The 15,530-nt window shown below is 33.9% G+C and overlaps 1 pseudogene; it reads left to right on the top strand.

The window, feature by feature from the left end:
• The first annotated feature begins 12,040 nt into the window (after positions 1-12,040).
• Positions 12,041-13,259, top strand: LOC114494512 (annotated as a pseudogene).
• The last annotated feature ends 2,271 nt before the right edge of the window (positions 13,260-15,530 follow it).

The raw sequence follows: 15,530 nt of genomic DNA, 5'->3' as shown, positions 1-15,530 counted from the left end.
CAACAGTTAAGAGATGATAGAAAGATCTGAAAGTTATTTGAGACAGAATTTTTTGTACATAAAAACTAAAATGGCACCTTCACATCAATTAATTATCCAGACATTGCTCCATTTCTTTGTTTTCCATCACCTCAAACCTTTATATATATTCAGAGATAAGTCAAAATTGTAAAGATACCAGTTCTCCCTAAACTACCTTGTAAATTAAACACAATCCTGAAAAATAGACCCAAAAACCTTTCTATGGAGTTGGACAAATTGAAAATAAGTTTTGTATTAGGATAGAAACATGAAAGAGTAGATAGAACACTCAAAAAGAAAAACCATGAGAAGGAACTAGAGCTAGCAAATACTAAAATATAAAGTCTCTATAATTGGAAAATTAGTGATATATAGAAAGAAAATAAATTATTGGATTTAAGTAAGAAGCCCAGAAATAAACAAAAAATAAAAGAAAATAAAACAAAGAAAATAAAATATTGACATATTTTATTACATTAAAATGTTGTAAGCTTTTGATAAAACCCTGTAGCTATTTATGATAAAACCTATCAGCAAAGTGGGAGTAGGAGGAACATATCTGAATGTAATAAAGGCCATACATGACAAACCCTCTGCCAGTATCATACTCAATGGGCAAAAAATATGAGCGCTCCCCTTAAGATCAGGAACAAGACAGGGGTGTCCACTTTCACCTCTCTTTTTTAACATAATACTGGAAGTCCTAGCCACAGCAATTAGATATGAAGAAATAAAAGGTATCCAAATTAGAAAGGAGGAAGTACAATTGTCTTTATTTGCAGATGATATGATACTGTATATAGAGAACCCCACTTATGCCATCAAGAAACTACTAGAACTGATAAATGAATTTAGCAAAGTAGCAGTATACAAAATTAATATCCAGAAATCAGTTGCATTTTTATGTTAATAATGAACTAACAGATAGGGAAATTAAGAAAATAATCCCATTCGCAATTGCTTCAAAAAAAAAAATATCTAGGAATAAATCTAACCAAGGGTGTAAAAGACCTGTACTTGGAAAATTATAAGACATGAAGAAATAAATTGAAGAAGTACAAATAAGTAGAAGCACATACCTTGTTCATGGATAGAAAGAATTAACATCATTAGATGTTCATGCTAACCAAAGCAATCTATAGATTGAATGAAATTTCTATCAACATTCTAATTTCATATTTGACAGAATTCGAACATATATTTCAAAAATTTATATGGAACTACAAAAGGTCCAACAAAGCAACAGCAATCCTGAGAAAGAAGAGCAAAGTTGGAGGAATCACTCAACCCAATATCAAATGATACTATAAGGCCATAGTAATCAAAACAGCATGGTACTAACCTGAAAACAGACATGTAGATGGGTGAAACAGAATAGAGGGTCCAGAAATAAACCCATACCTATATAGTCAGAAAAACTAAAATTTTAAAAGTGTATTGAGTTTTAGGTTAACATGTTGTGTGGTAAGTTTAATGCAATATATTGTAATTATAGGTGGAAGATAAGTACTTAGGTACTATGCTTGTGAATCCATTAATTGTATGTGTATTATTATATATTTATTATATATTTTATATAGATTTAGTTGTGTAATTATGGACTTTAAATCAGCATTTATATTTTAGAACTAAGGTAGGTGGTATTACACTGCTGTCGAGTCAGTTCATTTGAGGCAGAGTTCATTACCCACTAGGTTGTCTTGTCTTGTAAGAGAGAAAGTGATTTATGCTACTGAAATATCTGACAAAAGTTGCCATTCTACTTCATCTTTATATTTTTTCTTTATTGGTGCACTCTTCTTAATAACAAATTATATTAACCCTCCCAATCTATCCAGTTTCTTTCCCAACTTGACACTCATATGTAAAAATTACCACTCTAGAGAGAAAGAGCATACTGCCTCAGTAATTAATCCTAGGCAGATTTTTCAGGGGGAAGAGAGCAATAGCTATTGATAATCACCCTTAGAATACATACAGGGTTTGTATCCAGAGTATTTGGAGATCATGCATGCACTAAGAACACAAAACTATGGTTTTATGATTATGGTTTAAGCATAATAGATAAAGGTTACTTTTTATACTCGTGGATACAGAAAAAATAAATCCAAGATCTAAAGAGATTTTAAAGGTTTTAAATTGTTCCCTATCCATGAATGAGCAGGCAAGCTTCTCCAGAAGAGTTTGCAGATCTTTGTTCCTTTTTGGTTACTATTACAAAGTCACTTTCAATAATAATCAATAACACTAATATTAAGTTCAAATACTTAAGGTAAAGTTCAAATATTTAAGTAGATCATAGGTGAGAACTTGTGTGGAGGGCTATACCCTCATTGCCACATTTTATTCTGATAATATGGAGAAGGTACTGTTATAGCTTGTATGAGTGTTTGCACATATGTGATGTGGACATGAATTTTATTAGAGTAATTGATCATAAAACACAGATAATTTGAACTCATTCAACAAGCACTCGATGAGCCCTTTTGTAGGTAATATACAGAAATGATGATTATATTTCTGTATATAATCATTATATACAGAAACCTTCAGGCAACCTATGTTCAGTACCTTGATCTCACCAATTAGCCACCATACTCTTTTCATAGAAGACAAGCAGAGTGGTGATTTATGTTGGTAAATGTGGCTCACTTTCTATGCTTCTATAAGTCAATTGGCTTGGATGTTTTAAAAAAGCCAATGTCAAAGCAACAACAAGAAGCTGGGAGACTGTTATAAAGTAAAAGGGATTAAGGAAACATTACAACCAAATTCAGTGAATGAACTTTGATTGGATCTGGTTAGAAAAACTGGCTCCTAAAAACATATTAGAGACATTTGAATAAGAATTGAATGTTAGATGTTTTTATAAAGAACTGCTAGATTTTTTAGTTATGCTAATGGTATTTTGGTTATGTAAGACATGTGTACATGTTAAGAGTAATATGGCAAAATGTTAACTGATGAATGAGGGTGGTGGGTATGTGGATAATTCCCTATTCTTTCAGCTTTTTATGTTAAAAGCTTGAACTTTAACAACAGAATGGTGATATATTGGTATATGTGGCTCACTTCTTTGCTTCAGTCCAGTGAGAACTCAGAATTAAGATCAGAACTGAACATAATGATAATTATAAAAAATTCATAGATTAAATGGTAGGATATGTAAATCTTAATCAAAATAATCTGGGGGGGGTTGATTGGAGAAATTGAGTGGGGATTTAGTTGAAACAATATTGACCATGACTTATTAACTGTTGAAGCTGGATGCTTGGTATATTTTTATAATTTGCTATAATAAAGTGTTAAAAATTAGAAAAAGATTATTTTGTCATTTAAAACTGATGAGTCACAAGCAGACAAATAGTCTTTTGTCTTAATACTGTAGTTCAGTTCAGCAAGTACATAAATTTATCTTCCTCAAACAAAATGCTTTTAGTATTCATAAAATTATACAATTTTCCATTTGCCTTTGCCCGCCTAAAATAATTGTGGCTAACAGCCATCTAAATTATTCATTTTGTATCATGAACAAGTGACTATTCTTAAAACAGATCCTGTGCTCTTTTAAATTACTTCTCTTCATTCTCCAGTTGGCCCAGACCAGTACTGAGTTAAATCTCCCTTAATGAAGAATACTGCCTCACTGAACTTTGCTTTGTCTGCAAACGAGAGGAATAATTTGGAATTCCTGAAGTCCAGAAATGCAGTTCAAAATGAGATGGCAAAATGCTAAAATTTTGTATCTCTTTGCTAAGGGCTTTTTCCTTAAGTGTGGCTTTTTTTTTCCTTAGAAACATTACATTATATAACAGAGGATATATCTTAAATCTATAATCCTGTATACAAATAATCAGTGGACTAATTATTCTAGGGAAGTTTATTTTTATCAAGGCATAAACAAACTTATGAATAAAAATATGCCATATGAGGGGAGAGGGGCAAGAAAGACATAGGATAGTGTTTCTGCTTTCCTCTGTACTCCCCATTCCCTCCAGCACTTTCTGTATGAAGGGGAAGCTGCCAATCAAATTGTCTGAGTCCAGGGAATTGACGGCATCGTACTCTGTAGGTGAGAGCACTGCCCTAAAGCCATTGTGCTTCTTCCATTCCTTTATATTTTCTGCTTTCATTGTATATCATCCACTTTCATATCACTAACATTTGCTGAAGTTGGCTGTACATATCTGATGATCTCTCTTGCCCTTTTACTCTGATTTCTGTTAGGGAGGCAGATGAAGAAAATAAAGCCAAAGTTTAAAAAAAGGGGGGAGTAAGGCTTTTTATTACACAGTGTACTGCATCATAGCCTTTACCAGCCCTGTGTCATAGTGTGGATTTAGCCTATGTGCTAATAAGTTGGAATTTTAATTTGGATTTTCTTTTCTTTTCATATGCCCCTCTCTTCATAATGTGAATGAGAGAGAGAGAGAGAGAGAGTGTGTGTGTGTGTGTTTTCAAGTGAGGATTGTTAGAAGTGATTAGTGAAATGTTCCTTGTATCTTGGGTGGAAATAACATAAAACTACCACCAGACACCTTAGCTCTACAAACTCTGAGTGCACACTCAGCAAAGGCATTTGTTTTACACTATGTTATTTTTTGATTTAATGGCTGAACATTTAGATTATTTTATGAAATTATTTTTGTGAGCAAATAATTATCCTTAAGCTTGTGGGCCTGACAAGGGCTATGAAAATAGCTGGTGTGAATATACCAAATTAGAAGTTGAAAGTTACACAATCCAAAAACAGTTACTTTAATTTCACCTGTGTTTGCTTGAGCTTCCGGTTGACACCACACTTCTCTAAGATATGGAAATTCCTTCTCCTCCTTTGCTCCCTTTAGGTGCCAGGATTGATTTTTCAACCAGCAGGAACACCAGGCTGGGCTGTGCTCTTTTTCATTCCTGACTTTTTCTTGACATTGCCTTTCAGTTAGCCAGAAAGCAGTCACATGACCCCAACAGTGTCAAAACTGTAGTATTTTAAAAGCCTCAACCATGCATCCCCATATTTCCCAGACCTCCTGACTGTTTTTCAAGGACCCACATACACTTAATCAAGTGCCTTCATACAGAGACACCTATTTAACTAAATTCTAATGTATTATAATAAAAACTAATTATTTTAATGCAAAACTTTTCACTGCAGATATAAAATGAATATTCATATAATATTTAAATATGAAGTAAAATTAAATAAACATGTAGACACAATTTATTGTAACTGATGAATGTAATAAATTAGCATTGAGTATACACTTTTTAAATGAGGGCTTTTTTCTTCCATTTTGGTTATATAGATAATGAATTTAAACTTAATTTAAAATAATAAATATGAAGGCATAGTCAAATACAAAGTTTGGATTCAATTGTAATTGTTCTTTTATCCATATTAATTTTCACTTATTTTTAACCAGAGCAATTACTGAAGTAAATAGTCCTGAAATAAACAATTTATCAACTTACATGGATAATATTGCTAGATAATAATACTGAAAACCTTGTGTGGCCAAATATATTGCACAATTTAAAGTATTTTTAGACCTATATGGGGTGGGATGCATTTTAGGAATGTGGCTACAGCAATCAGATTTTATCTCTCGGATATACCAAGGCTGGGGGTAAGTGAAATGTGCTGGAGGAAGGTACAAATGCAAGGCAAAGGGGGCCACAGCTGGTATTTCCAGTGCTTCAAAATATGCTAGTAAGTATTTATCTCTAAACCTGCTACAGGTTGCTGAGTAGGAATTCATGATTCCTATTTATGTATATTCTGATTTTTAAAAAATGATAAAATCAGAGCTCTGCACTTTATAATTCTGATATCTGAGCACGCCTAATGTTGGCTTGGAGTATCAGGGTGTTCTCACTGTTGTAGGTATGATGGAAAGTAAGAAAACTAATTTGTAGAGAGTATTTATATAATACAAGACTGGACACTTGGTTTTTATTACTGGGGAGTATTTAAGCTGTTTTTGATTCTGCCAGTGCCTTATTGGTTGAGTTAAAGCTACTGGTGTACTTAAGATTTAAGAACTGGTATATTTTCCAAGAACACTCTATCAGAGAAATGATACTTGATATCTGAACCTCCTAGCTTTCCATTTACATATCACCATATCCACATTGTCAACTGTCCCCTTAAAGTGTTAAAGTGACAACTGTTGGCTGTAACATGAAAAAAAATATGGGTTATTCTTGCTTATTTTAAAAATAGCACTAAAAACAATTTTATGCCTACTGTTTATGAAAGCGTCATTTTCTCAGAGGATCATCTCTTATTCCTGGCTGTAACTGATACCAACTCCAACAGCTTCCATCAGATCAAACCACTTGCTTCCTGTCTACTAGCATCCTTCTATTTACTCCATGCACAGGTTCCAGAGTCATCTTTTTAAAATAAATATTGATCATGCTATTTCTCTGCTCTAAGGTCTCTTGTGGCTTCTCATGAATTTTAGAATCAAGGTCTTTAAGAATCCCATACTCTGAATGTAATCTACCTCTCCATCATTATTCTCCCCTACAATCCCACTCTGTTGGGCAATTTCATTGCCTTATCAAAAATATTTTGAAGCTTTATCAGTCAGGGTTTATTTTAACTCAAGTGATAGAAAACTCTCTAGGTATTTTAACAAGAAAGACATTCAGTGCAGGGAATTAAGTGAATTAAGTGACTGCAAAACTGTTGGAAATGCTGAAGGCCAAAACCAGATTCTAACTCGGGGTCCAGGACTAATTCCTACAACCATGAAGCAGTCATGCACTGGGGCAGCAACTTCCCCTGATGCCACACCACAGGAGCTAACATAAGAATTACAGGGCCTCTGCCTCAAATGACAGTTGACTTCAAGAATTCTGAAAAAATGGGCCCTGGAACAGAGCTGCAAAAACAGTGCCACTCAGATTGGAATGCCATGTGACCTCTGCTTCATTCTTTTCCTTTCAATTATCCCTTTCATCATCACTTTGGGGAAAATCAGATTCCTCTTTTGGGCAGAAAACACAGTCCCTGAAGACAGTAGTTGTTCTTTTCTAAACACTTCTACTTTACTTAGAGAGTTTCTTTCCCAGATATATCAGCATTTGGTTGAGTGAGGTCCCCAAATGTTTAACATACAATATCACTATTCTAAGGGGAGAAAGTGCTCTCTGGTAAACAAGTAAAAAGACAGATGGAAATAACTTAAGAGAGTTTGAAATCAAGAAACAATTCATATCTGCAAATTTAAACTTATTTTAATGGATTCTATTTCTGTTTCCTAATAATTGGGCACTATAAGAAAGACGATCTGTGACCTGGCCACTTTATACATGTTATCTTTCCAACCACTTTCCATCCACTACCACTGTAGGTCTTCTTATCCCAATTTAATAGCTGAAGAAAATTAATCTTAGTGAGGTAAAGAGATTTGCTCATTTTAAGAGAAAAGGTTAACATTCAAAACCAATTATGACTGCTACCAAGGCTCTTCTGCATGTAAAATAACACCCATTTTTATGTTTAAAATTTATGCCTGCAGGAAACATTAAAAACCTGTAGTTTTGCATTGTTTAAAACTATGGAAGGAAGGTAAATGGAAATAAAAATGCTTCAGTAAAAATAAAGGTAATTGTAAGTATATATTATTGTAAATGAATAATTTACATTATTTCATTTATATAATATTACATTACATATTTAAATGCTGTAGAGAGGATTATTTGTCAAGTAATCAAGTTACTCACAGGGGAAAAGAAATAGTATTTCATGTTGTGGACAATTATTAGTACAATGTGTACTTTTTATTCCCTTATAATTGCATGTTCCCTTTTGTCACATCTGCACAAGACAGACTAATTAAAGAACATTAGCTGCATTGTGGAAGGCACATTTGGCTTTAATTAACCTTGGACAATAAGAAAGACAGTTTGCTTTATATTACCATTCTTTATTTGATGCACACATACACACACAGAAAGCCTGTGCACAGAAAGGCAGCTATGTGAAATGTTAGTAAGCTTCTCAATTTGGAGTTGCACTCAGCCTGCCTAAAACATTAAAAAAATGGCAGAAAAATTTCTTTCTTCTCTTTGACATTTTAGACAGTTATGTGGCATTCTAATACGAAATGATTTAAAACCACAAGTCAGTTTTATAATGATTACTCCAATAGTGAATTGGATAATCAAAGCCACCTGGTGCTTTGATTAGGAGCAGAATCCGGAACTCACTGTAAATTAAAATCACAGTGTATATTTAAGTTAGACCTTAAAGAAGCAAGATTGAAACCTTGGACTTGACTAATGCAGTTTGGTGAAAAAGAAGCTTATATTATAACTGAGTAAACTTTCAATTAAACCTATTTTATATAGGGTAGGAATGCATTTAGATTACCTGTATGACAAATTACAGCAATCTTATTCCCCTGTCAGGTGAGTGTTGACCATGTGTATCAGTTAGCTTTTGCTGTGTAACAAACCTCTGCATATCTGTAGTTTAACAATCACCTATTTAACTTGTGATTCTGTGATTTGGCATTTGGTCTAACCTTATCTGGGCAGTTCTTCTTATCTCAGTGGGGTTCACTCATGTGTCTGAGCTCAACAGTATAGCCAGTGAGAAATGCTTATGTGGAATGACTGCAGATGGGAGAATGTTTCACTCTCCACCATCCCTCGCTCTTCAGCAGGCCAGTTGGAACTTGTATACATGACAGCTGGGCAGAGTGGGAGTGACTGGACTCCTGAGCCCTAGGCTCAACATTGGCATTCTGTCACTTGTACTACATTCTATTGGCCAACCAAATCACACAGCCAGCTCATATTCAAGAAATGGAAAACGTAACTCCACTCCTTGATGGAAAGAAATCCAAAGCCACATTGAAAGGGCATGAACATAAGAGGACTGAAGGATTATGGCCAGTGTTTCAATCTGCTATACCACACTGGAAAACAAATTTTGTTGATGAGCTCGTTCTCTTGATAATGAAGTGTCCTACAAACAAAAGTAGGCTTCAGAAAAGGGAGGCATATGTATTGCTCTTCCAATTTCCAAAACATTTTTCAGTGTCACTTCTGGCTCAACATAAGTCTCTGTTATGACTCCTCTGTGAGATTTCTTTCCAACCGCCTTAGGCTGCTGTTTAGCATTCTACATTTTCATTAGTTTAATTTGTTTAATATCCAACTCTTCCACTGAAATATTTTTAAGTATGTCCTTTCCATTCTCCAAAAGTTGATTCCCTGAGAATCTCTTATGAAAAGATTTATAAAAATTATTGTGTGTTTTTCATATGGTGCTTTCATGTAGTATTCTCAGACTTATTTCATACTTTGAGTTATATTATCTGCATCTAATGTTTTTCCTGCATAAGACTCACTGTCTTGAAAATGTTTTCTATAAAAAGCTACACTTGTTACTTGCATTTTAATTTACTTAAAAAGTGTGTGTGTATATACATATACTTTGTTGATATATACAATACATATATTAGATGTGTTTTATTTTTATTTTATTGTATTGTATTTATTTCTTTTTAGAGAACTTGGAAAAGGAGAAGAAAAAGAGGGAGAGGAACATCAATGTGTGGTTGCCTCTTGCACGCCCTCTACTAGGGGACTGGCCCACAATCCAGGCATGTTCCCTGACTGAGAATTGAACTGGTGACCCTCTGGTTCGCAAGTCCACACTCAATCCACACCAGCCAGGTCAGATGCGTTTTAAATATTTGTTGGCAGTGATTATTTTGTTATTTTTCTATCTTCATTATAATACCCTGTAGGACAAGGATAACATTGTTTCCATAGTAGCATTTATACAGTTTACTCCTCTAAGTATCTATCAATAATTGCTTTTGGAGCTAAGTTGTTACATCATCTCTCTCTGTTTATATGTATGTGCATACATCTGTACATAGTAAATACATACATATATGTATGCATACACCTATATATTATACATGTGTGAGTAAATGTGTGTGCATAGATGATTATATAGATAAATAAAAATAGGTAAATATTATTGACACAAATTACCCATTTGAATGTCACATGTAATAACCAACATTCTTAAAATTTCAACATATTCATAAACTCATAAGATATTTTATTTTTCTCTTTTCACACTTGTATATTACTGATTAACAGCAATCAGTTATATATGTGCATAACTGTGTCCATGGTAAAGTTTGAAAAAATGTTTCTGGTAAGAATGACATTCCGAATGACATTCTGATAAAATTTTCATTCTGAAATAGGGAATCAATACAGGACAAAGAAAAGTGGAATGAAAGCAATAAGAATCTTGAGCATTAATTTACTGGTCTAAGTATTTTTAATTCAATGTTCCATTCATAAATGAAAATGAGAATGAAATTCCTCTGGATTCTGCCATAAAAAACTATCTTTAGCTATTTTTGAATCTATGTAACAACAGAATATTGATATTATAATAGTCCTAACTTTATTGTACTTCAAAGCAATAGCAGTTCAAATATTAAATTCCTTCACAAATGAGAGATATTAATATATTTGTTTTAAGATTGGAAAGGAACCCTATTTTATCTTTATGATTTGTAGTCACATGTCTCTTATCACTTAAACTGTAACCATTGTGTCCTTCAGAGATACTGACAGAGTAGTTGCTAAGAGCAGAAGCTCTTGTGTCAAATGATCCTGGGGTTAGATTGGTGTTCTACCACTTAAATATTTTGGGGGTGAATTGGTTAATAAAATTATATTGGTTTCAAGTGTATAATTCTATGACACATCATCTAGATATTGCATTGTATGCTTTTGATAATAAGATACTGTCTTGTGCTCCACTTTCTCATTTGCAAAATATGAGTAAGAATCACACCTACTTTGTTGGTTATGGATAAATGAAAAAATGCATACATTATAAAAATGGTGAAGATAATACAACTCAGGATGACGGTACAAACATCAGATGAACTCTCCTAACTTGTTTGTGTACCATTGTGTGTGTGTCATAGAAAAAAATCAGCAAGTTCTCCTTAGGCTTTTTTCAAATGTGAAAAATGAGTATTAAAAATAAGTAATTCCTGGTATTATGCATGTACATTAATAAAATAATGTTATGCATGAGCCTAGAATGGTTAGCTTCCTAACAACAAAAAAAGCTCTTACAGCCAAATTATAGTAGTAGGCTATATTAGCAGGATATGTAGTGGGGACAAGGTTAGGCGACCATGAACAGTCCATGGCATGCACCATAAATATCCATGTGCCACAATGGCCATGAGAGTTGGAGCATGGTATGTGGTATGTTTGGACAGAAACACACATACGGATAGTACTATAAGTGGGTATATGTTCTGCCATTTTAAAAATGAAAAATCCACATTCACAGACCTAACATGTCCAAGGGCATCTAATAGGTCTCCTGATTTCAAAATTCATCATATTTTCCCTCCACTGCCTACTTTTTCTCTTACACACACATGCTCCTCAGTTAAAATATTTTTGTCTGAAACAGATATAAACAGAACACGTTTAGTTTAACATCTTATGACCACTGATCTCTATCTTATAGTGCTGATCTATTTTTACCTATCAGTTTATGACAAAAGAAATAATTGAAATGCTTTTAAAGTAAACATTTTAAGGAGGCCTTGGTCATTTATAAGTCAAAAACATCTACATTATATTTATAAACTCACATAGGATAGAAACTTCTATCACCCCCAAATTATAGCCCATTTGTATAGCAAAAAATTTACAGGATTTAATGCAAACTTCTATATACTCAAGTTATTTCTTAATTGCATTTTAATAAGAAGCCCTGTCAGATACTTTTAAGTGTTGTATGAAAGGGTACATCTTTTCTGTTTCTCAACATTATTTTTGCTTCTGTATTGTTTAATTAGTATAAGAAATCTCAAGACAGTCATGTATATAAATGCTTATATTTTGTGGAAACCTCCAACTTCTCTAGGCAGACCAGTCTTCCTTTACTACCCATGCCCCCAGTACACTGAGCAAAGATTTCTGTCTCCTCACCAGTGAGCTCATCATGTCCTCCTCTTATTTCCCTGCTTCTCTGCAGCCTCCTTTTGGTTCCAACCAGAGCCAAAGGGTTACAGCCACTTATAATCAGCCCCCAGGTAGCTTCCTTGTCTCCATGTTATCATCACAGCATGATGACAGCAACAACAACATTCTTCCACTGTGGACTCCAACAATCACCAGTAAATGATAAGCCATCCCAAACTGCAAAAGCTATAGCAGAGACTCCTGATCATGATACATGGGACCAAAAAAAGAAGTCCCAATTCGAGAGAAAGCTGAAATATAAGGACAGCTTTCTTCATAATGGAAATCAATACCTAACATTTAAGGAGATGCTGTCTTGTAATCTGCTGTGTCAAGCTCCTATGGCAGTGAGGCATGACATTTACCACAACACAACTCAGAACATGAACAACTGCAAGTTACTGTGCCACCAGAAGTAGATCATCCCCAAAGGGAGATGTGAATGATCAGGCTGCAACCCAGGAGAAATATCACCCACCACATTTCATTCAGTACCAGAGAACATGTCAACTGAAGAAAGACAATTGGCAGAATGAACTTCAAAGTGAGTGGACGGCCAACTCTGATGTGCCCTGCTATGGGGACCAGATTAATCAGATGATTTTCACAAAATGATAGTGTCTTACAAGGGTTTTCATTCACTCATCTTTAAAGGGGCCAGATCTTCAAATGCTGGGACTCATGCATGTGTTGCCAACAACACAAATGGAGAAGCTGTGTAGCTGGACATCCTTGCAAGAAAACATGGAGAAATACCAATATTTATTGCAAACCTCAGAGAAAAAATGTGCTTGAGGGAGACTCAGTGAAGCTAAAATAGCATACCAGATCTCAGCTGGATCTCTACCACAGCTGATCTGGAAAAGAAATAGTGAAATGGTACAATTCTACTATGACCATGATAACTCTAGATTTGTTACTTTATTGATAAAAGGTGTAAACAAGAAAGATGTGGAGTGACAAACTACTGTCTGTATTTAATGAAGCAAGTGACCACCTGTGATATGATATTAGATGTTACAACTCCTTCAAACCAGATTTTTCCAACTCCTAAGCAGTTACATGTTCAACCAAGTTTCAGAAAATATTTAGCATTCAGTAGGAAAAGTTTGAATGTAAAACAAGCTCTTAACCCAGAAGGAGACTTTCAGCATCTGGCAGCTCAATCTAGACTCTATAAAACTGAAAAATTTATATAAATTTACCAACATTAGAAAACACAACTTCACTATTAAAAACATATTTGATTAACTATTTAAAATAAATCTGTGGCTACACCAACACATCGTGACTTTAATGAGGTTATACTGGATTGGCCAAAACATTTGTTCCTTTTTTTTTTCTTCCTCAGATGGCTTTAGTAGTACTTAGTTGTCTTTAATTTCCTTCAAAATAATTTTGTTAAGTTATATCATGACAACTGTCACATCAGCATAGATTTTAAAAAAAACATCAAAATTGCCCTGGCTGGCATAGTTCAGTGGATTGAGCACAGGCTGTGAACCAAAGCATCGCAGGTTCGATTCCCAGTCGGGGCACATGCCTGGGTCGCAGGCCAAGGCCCCCAGCAACTGCACATTAATGTTTCTCTCTCTCTCTCTCTCTCTCTCTCTCTCTCCCTCCCTTCCCTCTCTAAAAAAAAAAAATTTAAATCTTTAAAAAAAAGATTAAAAAAACATCAAAATTGGTGAATTTTTGTGTAGCCATTTTGATATTGATGATGGAAGAAAATACACAATATTTTCAGCATACTATGCTTTATTACTTCAAGAATAATAAAAATTCAACTGAAAGGCAAAAAATTATTTGTGCAGTGTATGGAGAAGGTGCTGTGACTGATTGAAGGTGTCAAAAGTGGTTTTCAAAGTTTCATGTTGAAGATTTCTCGATGAATGATGCTCCACAGTCAGTAGACCAGTTGAAGTTGATAGCAATCAAATTAAGATGTTAATTAGAACAGTCAATATTATGCAACTTGGGAGACAGCCAACATACTCAAAATATCCAGAACAATAAAGTTATTGGTGAAAATAAGAAATATGTCTTTTATTTTACAGAAAAAACTAAGTGAAAATTTTGTCCAACCCAATATAACTGATATACCCATATACACATACACATTTGAAAGCTGATTATACATGTGTATGTGTACAATAATATTTAAAATATTAAAGAGAAGTGGTGAAAGTGGACCTCCTTATCTTGTTCCTGACCTCAGTGGGACAGCTTTTAGTTTTTGCCCATTGAGTATGATGTTGGCTGTAGGTTTTTTGTATATGGCCTTTATGATGTTGAGGAATGTTCCCTGTATTCCCACTCTACTGAGTGTTTTTGTCATAAATGAGTGCTGTACTTTTTCAAATGCTTTTCCTGCATCTACTGATATGATCATGTGATTTTTTTCTTTTCTTTTGTTTATGTGATGCATTACATTTATTGATTTGCAAATGTTGTACCATCCTTGCATCCCTGGGATGAATCCATTTGGTCATGGTATATGATCTTTTTAATGTATTGCTGGATGTGGTTTGCCAATATTTTGTTGAGGATTTTAGCGTCTGTATTCATCAGCGATGTTGGCCTGTAGTTTTCTTCCTTTGTAGGGCCTTTATCTGGTTTTGGAATTAGGATGAAGCAAAATACAATCAGAGACATTGAACAAACTGACAGTAACCTGAGGGGATGGGGGAGGGAGAATAGGGGATAATAGGAGAAGGGCTATCAAGGAACATGTATAAAGGACACATGGACAAAGCCAAAGGGGGTAGGTTTGAGGGTGGGAGGTGGGGATGGGTGACACAGGTAGTGTGGTGGGGTGAAAATGAAGACAATGTACTTGAATAACAATTTAAAAAATAAAAAAACTCAAATGTAAAATAAAAAATATTTAAAACATTAAACTTTTATGTTAAAAATTATAAGTGTATATAATAATATTTATATTTTGACCCTTGTACACTTTAGTTACTTCTCTGGTTTGTGAGGGCAGTAGAAACTCTGGGTTTCTAATTATACAAGAGTATATTTAAATGTAAGATTTTAACATTTAAGTCATGAACATTTAACAATTGCAGATTATGAATTAAAATCAACTTTTTAAAAACACATCTAACACTTCCAGTACAATTTACTGGTATTGCTTTTTAAATACTGTTTAACCCATTTTCTGTTTTACTTACTAACATGGTAGAAATTGAGTGTTCCATAGTTTTATTTCAAAAAGGAATAAAATTTCAAATATTTAAAACAAATAATAACAGCAACAAGAACATGCATTATCTCTTACATCAAAACAATTAGCTATTTAACTAAGTATCTAAGTGATTTTTTTAGGGAAAAATATCCCTCAAATGGAATTTTTAATTGTAATGTTTTCTCTGAATTTGAGTTGTGTCTGCTTTCAACTTTATTCATAATTTTTCTACTACTTCCTACTACTATATTTTCTATCAGGCTAATTTTATAAACAA

Source organism: Phyllostomus discolor, chromosome 3 (genome assembly GCF_004126475.2).
Source record: "Phyllostomus discolor isolate MPI-MPIP mPhyDis1 chromosome 3, mPhyDis1.pri.v3, whole genome shotgun sequence".
NCBI lineage: Eukaryota > Metazoa > Chordata > Mammalia > Chiroptera > Phyllostomidae > Phyllostomus > Phyllostomus discolor.
The sequence above is the reverse complement of the archived record's forward strand: the minus strand, read 5'-3'. Positions and strand labels throughout refer to the sequence as shown.